At 34.4% G+C, this 16,604-nt stretch overlaps 1 pseudogene; it reads right to left on the bottom strand.

The window, feature by feature from the left end:
• Positions 1 to 685: 685 nt before the first annotated feature.
• The window catches only part of LOC120144223, a 30,539-nt pseudogene continuing 14,620 nt past the window's right edge, over positions 686 to 16,604 (bottom strand).

Raw genomic sequence — 16,604 nt, 5'->3', positions numbered from 1 at the left:
TGACGCAGACGTCACAGTTTATATTTAGATTTTATTTACAAATTAGAAGAAACTATTGATGGTTTCTAATAAACTAACATCAATATCCCTATAGTGTAAGAAATAATCATTTTTAGCATGATTAAGCAGCATCAAACTAAAACATACAAGTTTTACAGCAAGTTTTCCATCACTAAGAAGCTAGGCCTAGGGGCTAGGACATTAATTGTGCCAAAAATTTAAAACATGTGTATACGAATTATTTTAAAAAACATTTAACCCGACGTGAATTGAACGCGCAACCTTCTGAACTGGAGTCAGTCTCGCTACATTTGCGCCACGGATCCGGACGGAATTCTCCTAAAGTAATAACATTAAACATTTGACTCTAGACGAAACAGCCAGCAATTTCAAATTTTTTTATGAGACGGATACTAAATAATCTTAAAATATATTTTAAATCACGTCAAGTTCGATTATAGATAATTTTAAGATTAAGAAAATGATTCCGAAATGACGAGAGATAATTTGACTCGCACCAAATTCAAGGAACCAGACTATAAAAAATCTAAGACTTAAATAATAGCTTCCATAACGTGACATTGACTCTCCATTACATTTGCAACCAGAATAAGTAGCTTCCGAAACTAATCAAGGACCTCTAAAAGAATACCTCGACCATTAAATAAGGCCAGATTTATTTATATTAATTCATCCTCCTAATTAGCTCATTTATGTAATTCTCACAGTTTCCGGCATCTCCTCCTTCAACATAACGGTTCCCCTTCTTCTTCATAGCGCCCAATGATGCCTACTTCCTAGAGCTGAAAGGGCCAGAGGAAGTTGTTGGCCTCCTTAAAATGAGGTCCCGCAGTCATGATCTCATGGATAAGATCTTCCACACAGATGATGACTAATCTGCCCAATGCCTAACCGCGATAAAAGAAACAAGCATGCTTAGTAATGTAGTTCACTGACATGGGACTCTGTAAATGCAGAAATGAGACAGACCTGTTCAACTATTGTGTTGTCGGTCAAAGCAACTCTGCTTGTTCAACTTCACATAACTGCTTTTGTAAATCAGTTCCTGCACACCCTTGAGATTAGGGTATTTAGATTCATATGTTACCAACAAATAAGCAATGACAAGTATATAAAACTATCTAAAGAGAAAGCAAGGAGGCAGGAAAAAAATACCAGTGAGTCACATAAGGTTGAACAAGGTGAAAGCATGTTCATTGTTTGTTCCCTTGTTTACTTTAAGGAAAACACCATTGAAAATCTGCATTCAACAAGATGCAAACACATCAAATTAGATTTAGAATTTGTTTGTTCGTAAGGACTGTCAAAAAGTTTCCAATACAATTAACAACCACCATCCACCAACAGCGTGGAAAGAAATACCCAGTGTTACCATGGCAAAGCATCATTATACAAAAATAGGCACATTCCATGGTATTGTAATCGCTGGAAAGCTAAGATCATTAACTTTCGATTTCGAGTCACACTACTGAAATGGAGCAGCCGGAGTTCAACAACTACAAATAAACAGTGCACACAAAAATTTTACTTGGACAAAAACTCTCAAGACCAGCACATTGAAACACAAGAAGAAGTGGGAAATCCGTTCTGGTAAGTCATAACCAAAATGATAATTCTCGTAATTTGGGATAAGAATCAGTAAGCTACCTGTCTCAATCGCAAGAGCTGCAAGATCTTTCTTGTCCTTGGGTGCATGGCATTGATACTGTAAAACAAACATTAACAACATGTTACCGTTTAGAATTTAGATTCACGTGTGTCGAAACGATTTTTTTCCTAAAGGTGAGAAAATTGAGATTTTGAAAACCACATTAATTCTAAATTATCTCTTTTTAATTTAAAAATAAATGCGATTTAAAAGACCTCTCGTTTCGAAAAATTTTGAATTTCCTTTACGATCGAAAAATACGGTTCGAAGAGTCGCCACCAATCTTTGATTAGAGTGTGATTGGGCACCCAGAAATGCTTTGTCATTTTAAATAAAAATTAATTTTAATTAAAACAACAAATTGAGGTCTGCGTTGCCAAAAAAATGAATTCGGGAGTCGGTTACGTGTGGTGAAGGATTAGCACCCCCACAACGCCCTAAATCGGTACATAGTCGATTAATTAACGTCTTTGCAATGAACTTTACAAATTCGAACTTAATTTGGCTCTTGATCCCATAAAACAAAGATGTAAACTTAAAAAACATTCAAAAGCATTCAAATAAATTAAATTAAAATTACCAAGTCGTTTTAGAAAGATAAAGAATGTTTGATTATTTACAAATATCGAGACCAGATCTTAAAAGCTATAACAACCTTTTCTCGATAAATTTAAATACTCGAACATTTCTTTTTCTTCCATTCCTAAATTTTAAAGTGATGGATCAATTTTTAGGCGTCACTAATGGGATACACTTTTATTTTAAAATCATCAAAAGCGGACCTCAAATCCGTTATGACAACCCACTTAAAACAATTTTAAATTAAAAGCATATTACCCTTAACCCAATTATGTAATATGTCGAGTTATGCAAATGAGGCTATCATGCAAATTATGCAAAAAGTGGATGTCATGCCAAAATTAATTAAACAAAATTAAAAATATCATACAACGTGGCATACAAAAAATTATATACGTATATTTTAATTAAAAATCATAAATTATGCATATTAACATATTATATACATATGTGACCTAAATATAAGAATAAAAACATGACATTCTACACTATAAATTTCAACAAAAAAAATATATACATGTTAAGATAATGGCTAAATTTAAATACACAAAAAATTAAACATGCCAATCGAAAATTAAACCAGGGACTTAAATAAAACAATACACATAAACAAAGAATCTACACCTAAATAACCCAACAAAATTACAACTAAAATTAAAACTGGGAAAATAACTAAATCAAAACAAACATAAAAGATTAAACTCAAAAGCAGTCCTAAAGGTGATTAAAATGCAAAAAACACTACACCTATAAGGACCATATACTGAATTTACCCTAAAGTCTGAGTGGCCAAAAGTTAATTAACCCAAACTATTACAGTGACTAAATCCTAATTTAACCAAAAACTTTACTATATAACTTAACTAAAAAAACCTATGTAATATGTTAAAACAAAAGTGTACAGTCGCTCAAGCTTTCCATTCTTCCCTCTCTTCCACGCACAATGCTACCCTTTATTTCAACAACCACCGCCATTCGGTCACCACCTTGGTGGTCTCTTCCGATCACAACTCACACTCTCTCTCTCATACCTCTCACGCAAACATCGACTTCCAAAGGCCACGACATTGCTGGCCGAGATCCCTAACGCTACTGCTCCTCAATCGTAAGTCAGCCCCGACTCAACGCTATATTCAACTCCCACTCATCTCACGCACAACCAAGATTTCATTACTCCGACGAGAACCAGACCTAGCAAGGTAACGAACTAACTCTTTTATTTCTGTTTTTTATATATATTTAAAACCCAATAGATGAGAGCTAACCTAAATAAATGATGTGCAAAGATTCAAGTAACTCACCGCAACCTTACCCAACTCTAACAACGTTGATATCTCGGCAAAAGAATTTTAAAGCCTACAATTAATTTACTTCAAACGACAAGGCTATACCCGATGGTACCTATTTCTACTTTCATATATTGGATTTGCACTTAGAGTGAAAATTAATAAAACAAATGAGGAGAAAAAAAACTAATATAAATAATAATGAAGAAAAAACCTTGTATGAGTTGTATTTCTCTTTGCACTGTTTTGATTCTCTGAAAAGAATTGTTTCCTTTGATCTTCGAATAAGAGGATAGTACAATATAACAATGTTTTTCTTACACTTTGCTATTTTCTGTAAAAAGATTTAATGGGGAAGGTGTTTTTCGCCTCTGCTCTCTTCGTTCCTTGTCTTCTCTTTTTAGTAGTTAATTCCCAATTAAAACTGACCCCTGACCCTTTACAGTTTCTTTATGATAGATTAAGAAAACTAAAACCCCTTTTTTGATAACTCCCAATAACTACTTTTAGTTTTCCAGAGAGTATTCACGTGGGATTGAGTTGGTCCTTCAATTACTCTGCTTCGGGTCTACTCTGACATAACCCCGAACAAATTGAGTATCTACAGCTGCCCCTCTTTGCTCATTATCGTGTAACAAGAATAGAGCAAAGATCAAAATATAATTGAGTTTGTCCGGTCTTGAGAACTTCAAAAGATTAAAGCACTCCACTGTTACTTCGGGATAAATGAAACTTGAAAAATCTTCAAATGACGGGTTCTCTCCATCTTGTTCAGGGATTAAGGAACTCGAACAATCTTCTAAAAATAGGGTTCGCTCCCTATTGCTTCAAGGAGTAGAACTCGAATAATCTTCTGCCTACGGGTTCGCTCCCTCTTGCTTCAGGGAGTAGAACTCGAACAATCTTCTGCCAACGGGTTCGCTTCCTCTTGCTTCAGAGAGTAAAACTCGAACAATCTTCTGCCAACGGGTTCACTCCCTCTTGCTTCAGGGAGTAGAACTCGAACAATCTTCTGCCTACAATCCTCCCTCTTGCTTCAGGGAGTAAAACTCGAAGAATCTTCTGCCTACAGTCCTCCCTCTTGCTTCAGGGAGTAAAACTCGAACAATCTTCTGGTGTGATTCTACTACACTATTCTCCCATGAAGGCTCAAATTCGAAGGTTAAACAACTAGATATGAGAATCTTCTTGGACTCGGCTGCCATATGAACCTCTCTCTTCCTGGGACCTTGAATTGGTTAATGACTCTTCGTGCTTATTTCCTTTTAATCAATTGATTTGCATCTTTGTACTCGAGAACCTTCGATTTCCTCCCACATCTAATGATCTGATGTTTGCTCTAACACTCTTCCGAGAAGGCTTAAAATGGCCCGAAAGACTTATCATCTTGCTCGAAAGACTTACTGATGGATTTGCTTCACTACTCTTTGGTAAAGGCTTACAAATTACCCGAAGGATTTAATCATCATGCTCGAAAGACTTACTGATGGCTCGAAGGACTTCATAATCATGCTTGAAAGACTTAATGATAGGTTTGTTTCACTACTCTTCCGTGAAGGCTTATAAATTTCCCGAATGATTTAATCATCATGCTCGAAAGACTTACTGATGGCCCAAAAGACTTCATCATCATTCACGAAAGACTTACTGATGGCCCGAAGGATTTAAGCATCATGCTCGAAAGGCTTATTGATGGTCTGAAGGACTTACTAAGTGATAAATTTTGGAAATCGCCTTTTTAGTTTTCAAAGGTTTCATTTCCTTAAAACATCACCTTCTTATTTTTCAAATTCATGTAAAAACATCCTACCCGAAGGTCTTATGGATGGCCCGAATGACTTATCATCTTGCTCTAACAGCTTACAGATGACCTGAAGGATTTCATCATCATGCTCGAAAGACTTACTGATGGCCCGAAGGACTTAAATTGTTTACAGGATAAAAAACCTTTCTTATTTTTCAAAATCTCAAATTCCATATTTTAATTAGAAATCTTTTTCATTTCACTTCATAAAATGACTTAATGGTCGGTCCACGTGCCCCGCTTCAAAGCAATGCTTCCTCTGTGGATTGACCCCTACGTTCCTCAGGTTATGCCTCTCTAAACATAATTCCCTGTATTTGATGTTTAACTTCTACCTTTCAATTGTCGGGATTTTAACATCATGCATCTTCTCTTTTCACTGGAAGATCTGTCAAAACCATGTGTTTATGCATGAAACACGAATGCAATTAAATGTATTAGTGTAATGCATTTTCTTTTATGTAAATGATGTTCTAATGAATGCATAAATGTCAATTTCATCTTCATTTGACTTCAAAGTGACAAACTCAGTCTTCTTCTACTTGATCTTTCCTCTCCGGGGTTTGCTTTAGATACCCGTGCAACATCTCATTATTTCCAAATTGTATTTCTGAAGAGCCTTCTGATTTTCTTCTATCTTCTTGTTGTCTTCGTTTTCTATCTTCATTTTGGAGAAATCGCTTTCTCTCTCAACTTCTTGCTATGATCAGAAATGTAACATCCGTAATCCCGGGTTAGTGACCAAATTATAAAGTTTTAGAATTTGGTGACTAAAGTATAAGAATGAAATTGTTCAATGATTATTGGATATATATGATGAAGGTTATTTAGTAATTATTAAAGGAAATAAAGGGAAAAAGGGTTAATTGACCAAGAAATGAATTAAAAATGGGATTGGTAAGAATAAATGCACGTGGAAAGGGAGAGAATTCTCCAGAGTTCTCTTCTCCTTTCTTCTTCTTCTTCACGTGGAAACCAAGAGCCAAAGGTAAGTTTCTTTGTTTATAATTGAATTGTTGATTTTAAGGTTGGGATTTGATTATTAGATGATAACTAAGCTTAAGGAAAGCTTAAATCATCTTAAAAGCAAAGGATGGTGGAGTTAGGAGAGATTAAAGATTTAGAGTTTATAAATGAAATCTTGGAATAAAGTTCATTTCTTAAATTGGAAGTTAAATTTGACTTGTCAATGGTTAAATTAAGAGATTTGGAGTAATAGAATTGGATTTGAAACATATTGCAAAATTGATGTAATTATTGAATTACATATGGAAGATAGGATTTTGAGGTTTAAGATGAAATAAATGAATATAGATTGGTTTAAGTATGTATACTAGAGTTAAGAATGAAAAAGGGATGATATATGAAGTGTTTGAGAGGAAATGAAGTAATTTTCGTGCTGAAAAATGATTTCTGGGTTAGGGGGAATCGGTACCCATTCAAAGGGGTACCGATACCCTCTCAAACGACAGAATTCCAGAATGTCAAGGGGGAACCGATACCCCCACAGGAGGGAACCGATTCCCCCTAAAGAAAAATTATGAATATGAGTTTAATAAGTTTGTTTAAGTTGCTAGTATCCAATTACAAGGTGTAGGTATCTAATGATTGCCTCAAAATGTACATTTATGTAGATTCTGCGCGTAAAGCAATTCCGGAACATTTGGCAAGTAAGATCGATCAAGGGAAAGATAAGAGATTGGAATTGACTAGTGAGGCCAAGGTGAGTGCATACTAGTGATATGTAGTGTTTAATGGAAATAAGACTTGCGATGAGTCTATTTCTTAGAGTAATATGCATGAAGTCATAGACATGATTATGTGTTTGTTATAACTATATGTGATTATATGTATTACATTGATTGTATATATGCATGACTAAAGATAATGATATGCTTTGTATATGCTATATGATTTATGTAAGACTTTATCATGTAATAATGGAAGAATATGGAATAAGTTATATGATAGAGTCATAAGAAATGAAATGAACATGAGAGAATAAGATAATCAAGTATAAGTCATATGATATGGTATAAGTGATTATACAAGAAATGTTAGGAGACTCTAAGAGAATAGTATGAATTCGAGGGCATAAATAAGGATACACAAGTTATATAGAGAAGATTGATAAATTAAAGGAAACTATGGTTTATGTATTAAAGTGAAGAGCTACAAAGTTTTATTAAAGAGTATTGTGGAAGTCATGAGAAATTGAACTAAATAAATAGATGGTTTATGTGAGTGAAAAGGGAAAATGATATAAAATAAGTTATGAAATTATAGGAATATAAAAGATAAGTCGAGAGATGTAGGGAAATAGAAATAGATGTTTATTAAGAGTCATAGGAGAACAAATATATGTAATATGATAATGAAATATAAGACTATGTGGATACATGGTTATGAGATAAAATATGTAATAATAGGAAAATATGATGAAAGTGAGTTTATAAGAAGTGAGATGAACTAGGTAAACATGGGTAACAGTATATGCATAATGGAAACATGAGTTGGACAAGTACATAGTGGTATGCTTTATTATGAGAATTAGTATAATGGAGCTATATGAAAAGATTATAATGAATATATGAAATTGAATTAAGTAAAGAGATTAAATTAGTACCTAAATAAAAATACTATTAAATGATATATGTTTAGAAATACGACATAATTTATAATCTAAGGGAATACAAAGAAATGGAGCATAAGGTAGATAATATGATATCAGTTATTATATATCTATATGATATATGTCATCAGGTAATATGAAAGGACTCTGAAAATTGATATAAGCTATGAGAAAGTGTTCTAGGTGTTTCTATGTTATATGAAGCATATATGATCATATGTGAACAAGATATGATATGTATGTTTATATGAATATCTGAGAAATGATCTAAGCTATATGATATGATATATGTGATTATGTGCACTTTGGGATATATGTTATATGATATGGATCTATGTAACTACGTGAGAAACTATATAAGCTATGTGACATGTAAATGTGACTCATATGAAAATGTTCTATGAGTAATTGAACTATGTCTTATGTGAAATGATAAGTATAAAAGAAAATGCCCATGTTATGTGTCTTGAGAGCTAGGGGTATAGTTGGCATGCCAAGAGTCGAGGGTCTATGTGGTCCTTCGGGACATATATGTATTCTTTGGAATATGTGTGAAGTCTGGTGAGACACATACTTGATCCTTGGCATATGTATATGATTCTTAAGGAATGATATGCGGTCTTTCGGGACATATATGTATTCTTTGGAACATATGTGAAGCCTGGTGAGATATATACTTGATCCCTAGTATATGTATATGATTATTAAGGAATGATATGTGATCCTTATGGACATTATTATATGGCACTACGGTGCAATTCTACGCGGCACTACGGTGCAATTCTACGTGGCACTACGGTGCAATTCTATGTGGCACTTTGGTGCATTTATATGAGCTGTGGTGACAACATTAGTGTACAACCTCCATAAACTCACATATCTATAGTTCTCACATATGTACATGGGCTAATCAAGAGATACAACAACAACAACAACAACAAAACCCAATTCCCATATGTATGGGGTAAGGGCTAATCAAGAGATATAAACAAATATATGTTAGTGGTATGATAAATGTTATAGAAATGATATGATGTTGTGTGTGTATAGTGGTTGATTGAAAAGGTTAAGCATAGAAGTATGTGATTACATGATAAACTGTTAATGATGAGTTATGTGTATGTATGTATTTACTGTAATTAATCTGATATGATTTTATATGATACGAAGAAAACATGTAATTTGGTATAACATGATAGAACAGAACATGCATGTATTGATATATGTTATAAAGTGCATTATAAGTTTTTATGCCTCACTAAGTCTTCGACTTAGCGTGTGATTGTTTCACACGTAGGTTTCGAGAAGAGTAAAGAGTAATGCGGAGCAAGACAGGTCAGTTCTCCTTACCAAATGTCAGATCAGAAAATATATGTACTGTATATAGAGTGTAGTTGGCATGTAGTCTAAAGATATAAATTGTGTGAACTCTGATATACTTTGTAAACGTTTTGAATAAGTTAAATGTTATCAAAGTTTTTAAATTACTCACTATTTTATACGAATAAATGTTTGAAAAGTCAATGTGACACTTCGGACTCGTATCCGGATCGGATACGGGTTGGGGGTGTTACAAGAAATACCACTGTGTTGCCCTATTTCTGTCATTGGCTCAATTATTCTTTCTGAGTTGTTCTCTCTGGACTCTGCCATTGATTGATGCTTGGTTGGTTTACTTTACAAGGTAAGCTCTGCTCAAATTCACGGTCTGTCCCTAACACTTCAAGTTGTGAGGCTCATTCTCAATATCTTCTTGATCTGAATCTTGTTATCCTAACATGATCTAGGTTTCTGGTCATGCCCCAAAGTGGGTACTCTTGGATCTCTTTATGCCCAACATATCATAACTTGAATGTTCTCATTCTCGTGTCACTACACAGTAATTTTGTCAAGTAGTTCAAGGGCGTCTCTTCGCATTGTCACAAACACTTAAGAAGTGATAAATTCTTCTAACAAAATGTCTTGCATTTTATATAATCTGTAATATGTACCCCTTCTGAATCATGAGATCACATTCTTCTTGATGGGTAATTGACAACGTCACAAGGAAATGTTATAAGTTTCATTTTTCATTCATTCTGTTCTCTTGGACCATTTACTTCAAGATTATGGAATGCTTCATGTTCTAGAATCGCTTATTCCTTTTCCCCAACAGAGGCATAATGAGTCTCACAAGCTTCAAGGACCTTTTACACTTGAACCTGTCATATTTGAAAATGTTTTTCCCTTTTCTCTTATTATAGGGATCAAAGAATGAAAGAATTTTATAAAAAATTTCCCCTTAATTCAGGCTCACAAATGAATCAAATTATAATAATGAGTTCACAGAATATCAAAAGAATCAATAGCTCTTTAATGTTTTCAGGGTTATAACTCTTTGACAAGTGTTAAAAATTGAGGAGTTGGCTTCAGGTTGGCTTCTTATTTTATAAGGTTTCGGCCACGAAAATTTCATTTCCCTCTCGATCATCATGAATACTTTAACATGCACCTCTTTCTCGGCTTGGTATTTTAACCGGATACGAACAAAATGACGCAACTAGCATAATCAATTACTAGACTTTCTAGAACACTTCTACTTCAGTTCTCTGAAATCTTCCATTTGTTCCAGCTTCGTAGACTCCTCTAACCAAGGCAGTGTAGAAATATCGATCTAAAAATGAAATTTCTGAGTGCTCGTGTGAAATTGACTATAAAAGGTATTACTTGACTCCCTTAGTCCATTTTTACCGAAACTTCTTATTCATAAAATTGATTTAATTTGCCAGTGTCTGGCTATCTGAAATCAGCTTTATTGTAATTTGCCTTTATCTGGCTAGCTGAAAGGGTTCATCTCATCACAAAGTCTTTGACTTGACAATCACAGTGGAGCATACACCGAATTGCCAAGTACCCGATCAAGGTTATGGTTTGAATATAATCTATTCATAAAGCCAGGGCTTTCGAGTTTCCTCTATAACCATTTGCTTTAGCGGAATAGCTCAGCTTTATTGTATATATATAATATAATCACCTTTATCAGGCTAGCTGAATTATGTCCATAAAGCCGGGGCGTTTAACCAATTGCTCTAGAGAGACAGCTCAAGCTTTATTGTATACATATAATATTATAATCTGGGTATACAGATCCAATTTCTTAAGCTTTTCAAGAAGAACCTGTTATAGTCTAGGTGTTGTTGAAAGTCAGAAAATCTCATCGTTAGAGTTCAATTCCCAAGCAACTGACATAAACTAGACTCATCTACTCGACTGTTACATCTGTAAAGATCATAATCATCATTGAATATCATCAATATAAGTGAAATCTAGTCGGTTTTGTAACATCATACACAAAAGATGTCCCATGTTGTCCGCTCCTATACATACTTGAATACCAAGCCTCTTGTTCATTCCCTTATAATAGGAGAATGCTATATTGGTCCTTGCAAGAAAAAATTATAGTGTTCGATTGTATCTTCTGGGGATAAGGTCAAGGTCCTTGTTTTATCAGGTTTCAACCTTGTCACCTTGTCAAAGAACAATAACTCTGACCATTTACAGAGTTTTTAATTCAGTTGATATTCAAAGAATTTCAAATCGTAAATTTAATTCAATGCTCACAATCCTCAAAGTAGCATAAATTCATTTAAATATCATTACAAAAAACTGAGAAATGATGAAAAACAAGTTCAAACATGATGATGCAAATGAAATAAAGCTCCATGATGAATGAAATGATCTCTTCCTAATTAGGAAAGTGTTGAACTATGTTTTGATATAACAATTTAAGGCAAAATGTTTTTGGACTTGAATTGAATTTGCAAAATGTTTTTGGATTTGAATTGAATTTATTCAAAGTTTTCAAAAGGTTTCAAAAATAATTCAAAGTCCATTAAATTCGGATTTGAGAAAAAATGCTAAAGGGTGTCAAAGTGCATCCATGCATCCCTGCAGTGCATCCATGCATCTGCACTAATGCATCGATGCATCAAGCAATACATCCATGCATCCAAACATCGAATGCAATTAGTGCATCGATGCATCCTGCCATGCATACATGCATCATCAAGGCTGCAACGGCTAGTAACGGCTAGTTTATTTGAATTTAATGAAGGGGTATCGATGCACCTTGATCATGCATCGATGCATCATGTTATGGGCAGCCTTTTTGAGTAGAAAAATCATCCCCAAACGACTCCAAAACATCTCCAACGGCTATATACAACATCAAACACATTCCAAGCTATAAATACAAGCTGAGGACACTTGAAGAAGTAAGAGAACAACTATCCAATCAATCAAACACAAGTGAAGAGTTTTTCATTCTTATTTCATCTTTCTCTTGTAAATATTTTGTTCTTGTGAGCTCAATCTTGTAAACACCTACCTTAGAGAGGTTTTCTTGTTTACATCTTTTATCCTTTTGTAAAGGGGAAAGGTTCTAGCTTAGCCCATGTAAAAGCTAGGGAAAGGTTCTAGTTTAGCCCGGAAAAACTAGGGAGTTGTAAGGTTATCTCTTTGTCCTCAAAAGAAAGAACAAATTAGTGAATTTGTTGGAAAATCATTGGTGAGGAGCTAAGGTAGTGGACGTAGACTTTGGTTGAGAAAGTCGAACCACTATAAATCGCTTTGCAATTCTATATCTTTCAATCTCCTTACTCCCTAAACACAAAACCATTCCGACCCCTCTTTGCAATCCATTCCGGTTGTCGATTCGAGCTTCCGAAAATCCTAACAATTGGCATCAGAGCCTAACTCGTTAAGAAGGTTTAACCACCTTGAGACGATCCTAGAAGAAGCTCTACCAATTCCCTACACAACCGAGAAGAAGGCTTCCACCTCCGGCCCGTTCCATATGGAAGACTCCCTACCAACCGACAAACCTCCATACTTCAATGGAGTCAACTATCATCATTTAAAGAAATTAATGAAGGTATTCATCCAATCCAATGATCTTGATGTATGGGAGATAATCGAGAATGGCTACTCTTCTCCAAAGAAGAAGGAGAAGAAGCGGAGTGACAAAGAACGGAAGAAAGCTCAACTTAATGCCAAGGCCATGCACATGTTGTTTTGTGCATTTGGTCCTGAAATCTATGAAGGGGTTTCTTCATGTTCAAGTGCCAAGGAGCTTTGGAATAAGCTCAAGGAAATCCATGGAAACAAGAAAGAAGAACCAACAAAGGTGGTGTCTCTAATGGCTTATGAAGAGCCCGAGGTATCTTCTAACTCAAATGAATTTAATTCATATACGTTTGATGAGTTACAAGATGCTTTTAATAGGTTATATTCGGAGTTTGAGACCATAAACTCCAAATATAAGAAAATGATTTCAAAATTTAAAATTGAAAACGATTTTCTTTTGAAAACAAAAATAGATTTTGAAAGCCAAAATGAAATTTTGAAAAAGGATTTAGAGCTTTCAAAAATAAAAATTGATAGTTTTGAAAAACAAAATTTTGATTTAAAAGTTAAGCTTGAATGCTTAACAAAAGAAAAAGAAATCATTTTAAATAATTCATTTAGTTCAATAATGACAATATGCTCACATTATCATTATCATGGTCATTTGGAACATACTTGTCCTTTGAAGAAAGGAAAATGTTTTAAAATTAGGCAAGTATGGGTTCCGAAAGGAACAAGTGGCATTGAAACTAACGTCCAAGGATCCAAAGCAATTTGGATACCAAAATCTACTTAAATGTCTCTTGTAGGTGTGTGGGAGAAATGGTGATGAGAGTGATGATATTCAAGATGCTATAGCCACACATGAAAAAGGAATGGGTAACCTCTAAGCTTAATGCTTTTAATTTTTGGTTATTTGGTTGCTCATTTGATTTTAAGCATGCATGAGTTTTGTTTTTAAATGATTATGCATCATTGTTTTAATCTCATGTATGTTGAAAAGATGATTATGATGAACATTTTAAAGTTATATTAATTTTTTAAGAATTTTTAGTTCATCATAATAAAATTTTGGTCAAAATTGGTTTTAATGCAATTGATATCTCTCTAACAATTGATATCAATTTTTCAAATACTTTGATTTATAAATTTTAATTTTGGCCTAAATTTGAATGTTTATGCATGTGGTCTAAATGAAAATGATATCTCTCTAGCAATTGATATCAAATTTTTAAAATTGCATAACATTTTTGGAAAACTTTATGCAAATGCACTTAATTTTAACAATTGACATTGATATCAAATTTCAACAATTGGTATTGCATAAAGTATTTTAGTCTTGGATATATTGAATTTCATGTGCTACTAACATGTTTGTTATTCTTTGTTGAAATTCAATTTTGTTTAAGTGTCAAGTTCTTAAAGCTAAATTTTATTTGGAATGCATTTATTGAGGGGGAGTTTTTGATTTTTCAAATAAATTTTTAAATGTCAAATTTACCACTTACTCTCCAATGTTATTTTAGAACTTTAAAAGATTGAATTATTTTTGATATAACAAAAAGGGGGAGAAGTTTGGTTGTTTTGAAAAATTCAATTTCTTAATGAAAAAGGGGGAGCTTAACATTTTCATATATTTTCCAACAATTGGTAACAATTGATATCTTTTTCATTAAACAATTTATTAAGGGGGAGTTTTGCCAAAAACAATTTTTCAAATGTTTTGTTATATCAAAAAGGGGGAGATTGTTGAACTATGTTTTGATATAACAATTTAAGGCAAAATGTTTTTGGACTTGAATTGAATTTGCAAAATGTTTTTGGATTTGAATTGAATTTATTCAAAGGTTTCAAAAATAATTCAAAGTCCATTAAATTCGGATTTGAGAAAAAATGCTAAAGGGTGTCAAAGTGCATCCATGCATCCCTGCAGTGCATCCATGCATCCCTGCAGTGCATCCATGCATCCCTGCAGTGCATCTATGCATCTGCACTAATGCATCGATGCATCAGGCAATGCATCCATGCATCCAAACATCGAATGCAATTAGTGCATCGATGCATCCTGCCATGCATCCATGCATCAAGGCTGCAACGGCTAGTAACGGCTAGTTTATTTGAATTTAACGAAGGGGTATCGATGCACCTTGATCATGCATCGATGCATCATGTTATGGGCAGCCTTTTTGAGTAGAAAAATCATCCCCAAACGACTCCAAAACATCTCCAACGGCTATATACAATATCAAACACATTCCAAGCTATAAATACAAGCTGAGGACACTTGAAGAAGTAAGAGAACAACTATCCAAGCAATCAAACACAAGAGAAGAGTTTTTCATTCTTATTTCATCTTTCTCTTGTAAATATTTTATTCTTGTGAGCTCAATCTTGTAAACACCTACCTTAGAGAGGTTTTCTTGTTTACATCTTTTATCCTTTTATAAAGGGGAAAGGTTCTAGCTTAGCCCGTGTAAAAGCTAGGGAAAGGTTCTAGTTTAGCCCGGAAAAACTAGGGAGTTGTAAGGTTATCTCTTTGTCCTCAAAAGAAAGAACAAATTAGTGAATTTGTTGGAAAATCATTGGTGAGGAGCTAAGGTAGTGGACGTAGACTTTGGTTGAGAAAGTCGAACCACTATAAATCGCTTTGCAATTCTCTATCTTTCAATCTCCTTACTCCCTAAACACAAAACCGTTCCGACCCCTCTTTGCAATCCGTTCCAGTTGTCGATTCGAGCTTCCGAAAATCCTAACAGATACCCTATTACTCATCTAACGTAGCAACACCTGACCCAAATGGATGTTACATTATGTGCACTGATGCCCCACCCAAGCTCGTCATCCACCATTTCACTAATTCTTGTGTCAATGTCCCATTTTCCACAAGCATCTCTATCTCTTTTAACAACGGCCTACAATTCCCTGTAGAATGCCCCAATACCCCCAAGTGGAAATCACAGACACCATCTTAATCATAGCTGTGAGCAGAAGGGTCTGGTTGCACTTTCATTGGCCTCGGTGTGATGTATTGACCTTTAACCAAATGAGGATACATATCCGAGATAGAAGTTTGGAACACTTTCAAAGTATTTTTCGATCTTGACACTTTCTTTGGACGACTCGAGTAACCTGCTGCCCCTTTTCTTTTACGGCTGTGAGAGCTCTAGACGTAACATTCATTCACCTCATCAGCTTGTTCCTTTTGATCGGTTAGGTTTTTAGAAGTGTCTTTCAAGTTTCCTTTGCTGATTGCATCCTCAATTAACTCCCCAGCTGTCATAAGATCCTTGAAGTTTTTCATCGACTTTCCCAGCATTAACTCAAAGAAATGAGCTGGAAGAGAATCGTGAAACATATATGATATTTCTTCTTCTAACAAAGGAGGTTGAACTTGTACTGCCACTCCTCTCTATCTTAGGGCATATTCTTTAAAGCTCTCAGTAGCTTTCATTCTTATCCTTTGATGGTCATGATGTTTTCGGGCTAAGCCTTTAACTAATTAATATTGTCCCAGAAAAGCATCAGCTAGGTTGACCCATGTCTTGATCTGTTATTTGTTCAAACGGTTATACCATACTATAGCTGGCCCAGCAAGACTATCATGGAAGTAATGAATCAACAGATTATCATTATTTAGGTACCATTCCATCTTTCTACAAAACATCTTTAGATGAATTAGGGGACAACTAGTGACATCATATTTCTCAAAATTAGGCACCCTAAATTCATGTGGGATAACCAAATCAGGGA

The sequence above is a fragment of the Hibiscus syriacus genome, unplaced genomic scaffold (assembly GCF_006381635.1).
Source record: "Hibiscus syriacus cultivar Baekdansim isolate YM2019G1 unplaced genomic scaffold, ASM638163v2 tig00110885_pilon, whole genome shotgun sequence".
NCBI lineage: Eukaryota > Viridiplantae > Streptophyta > Magnoliopsida > Malvales > Malvaceae > Hibiscus > Hibiscus syriacus.
The sequence above is the reverse complement of the archived record's forward strand: the minus strand, read 5'-3'. Positions and strand labels throughout refer to the sequence as shown.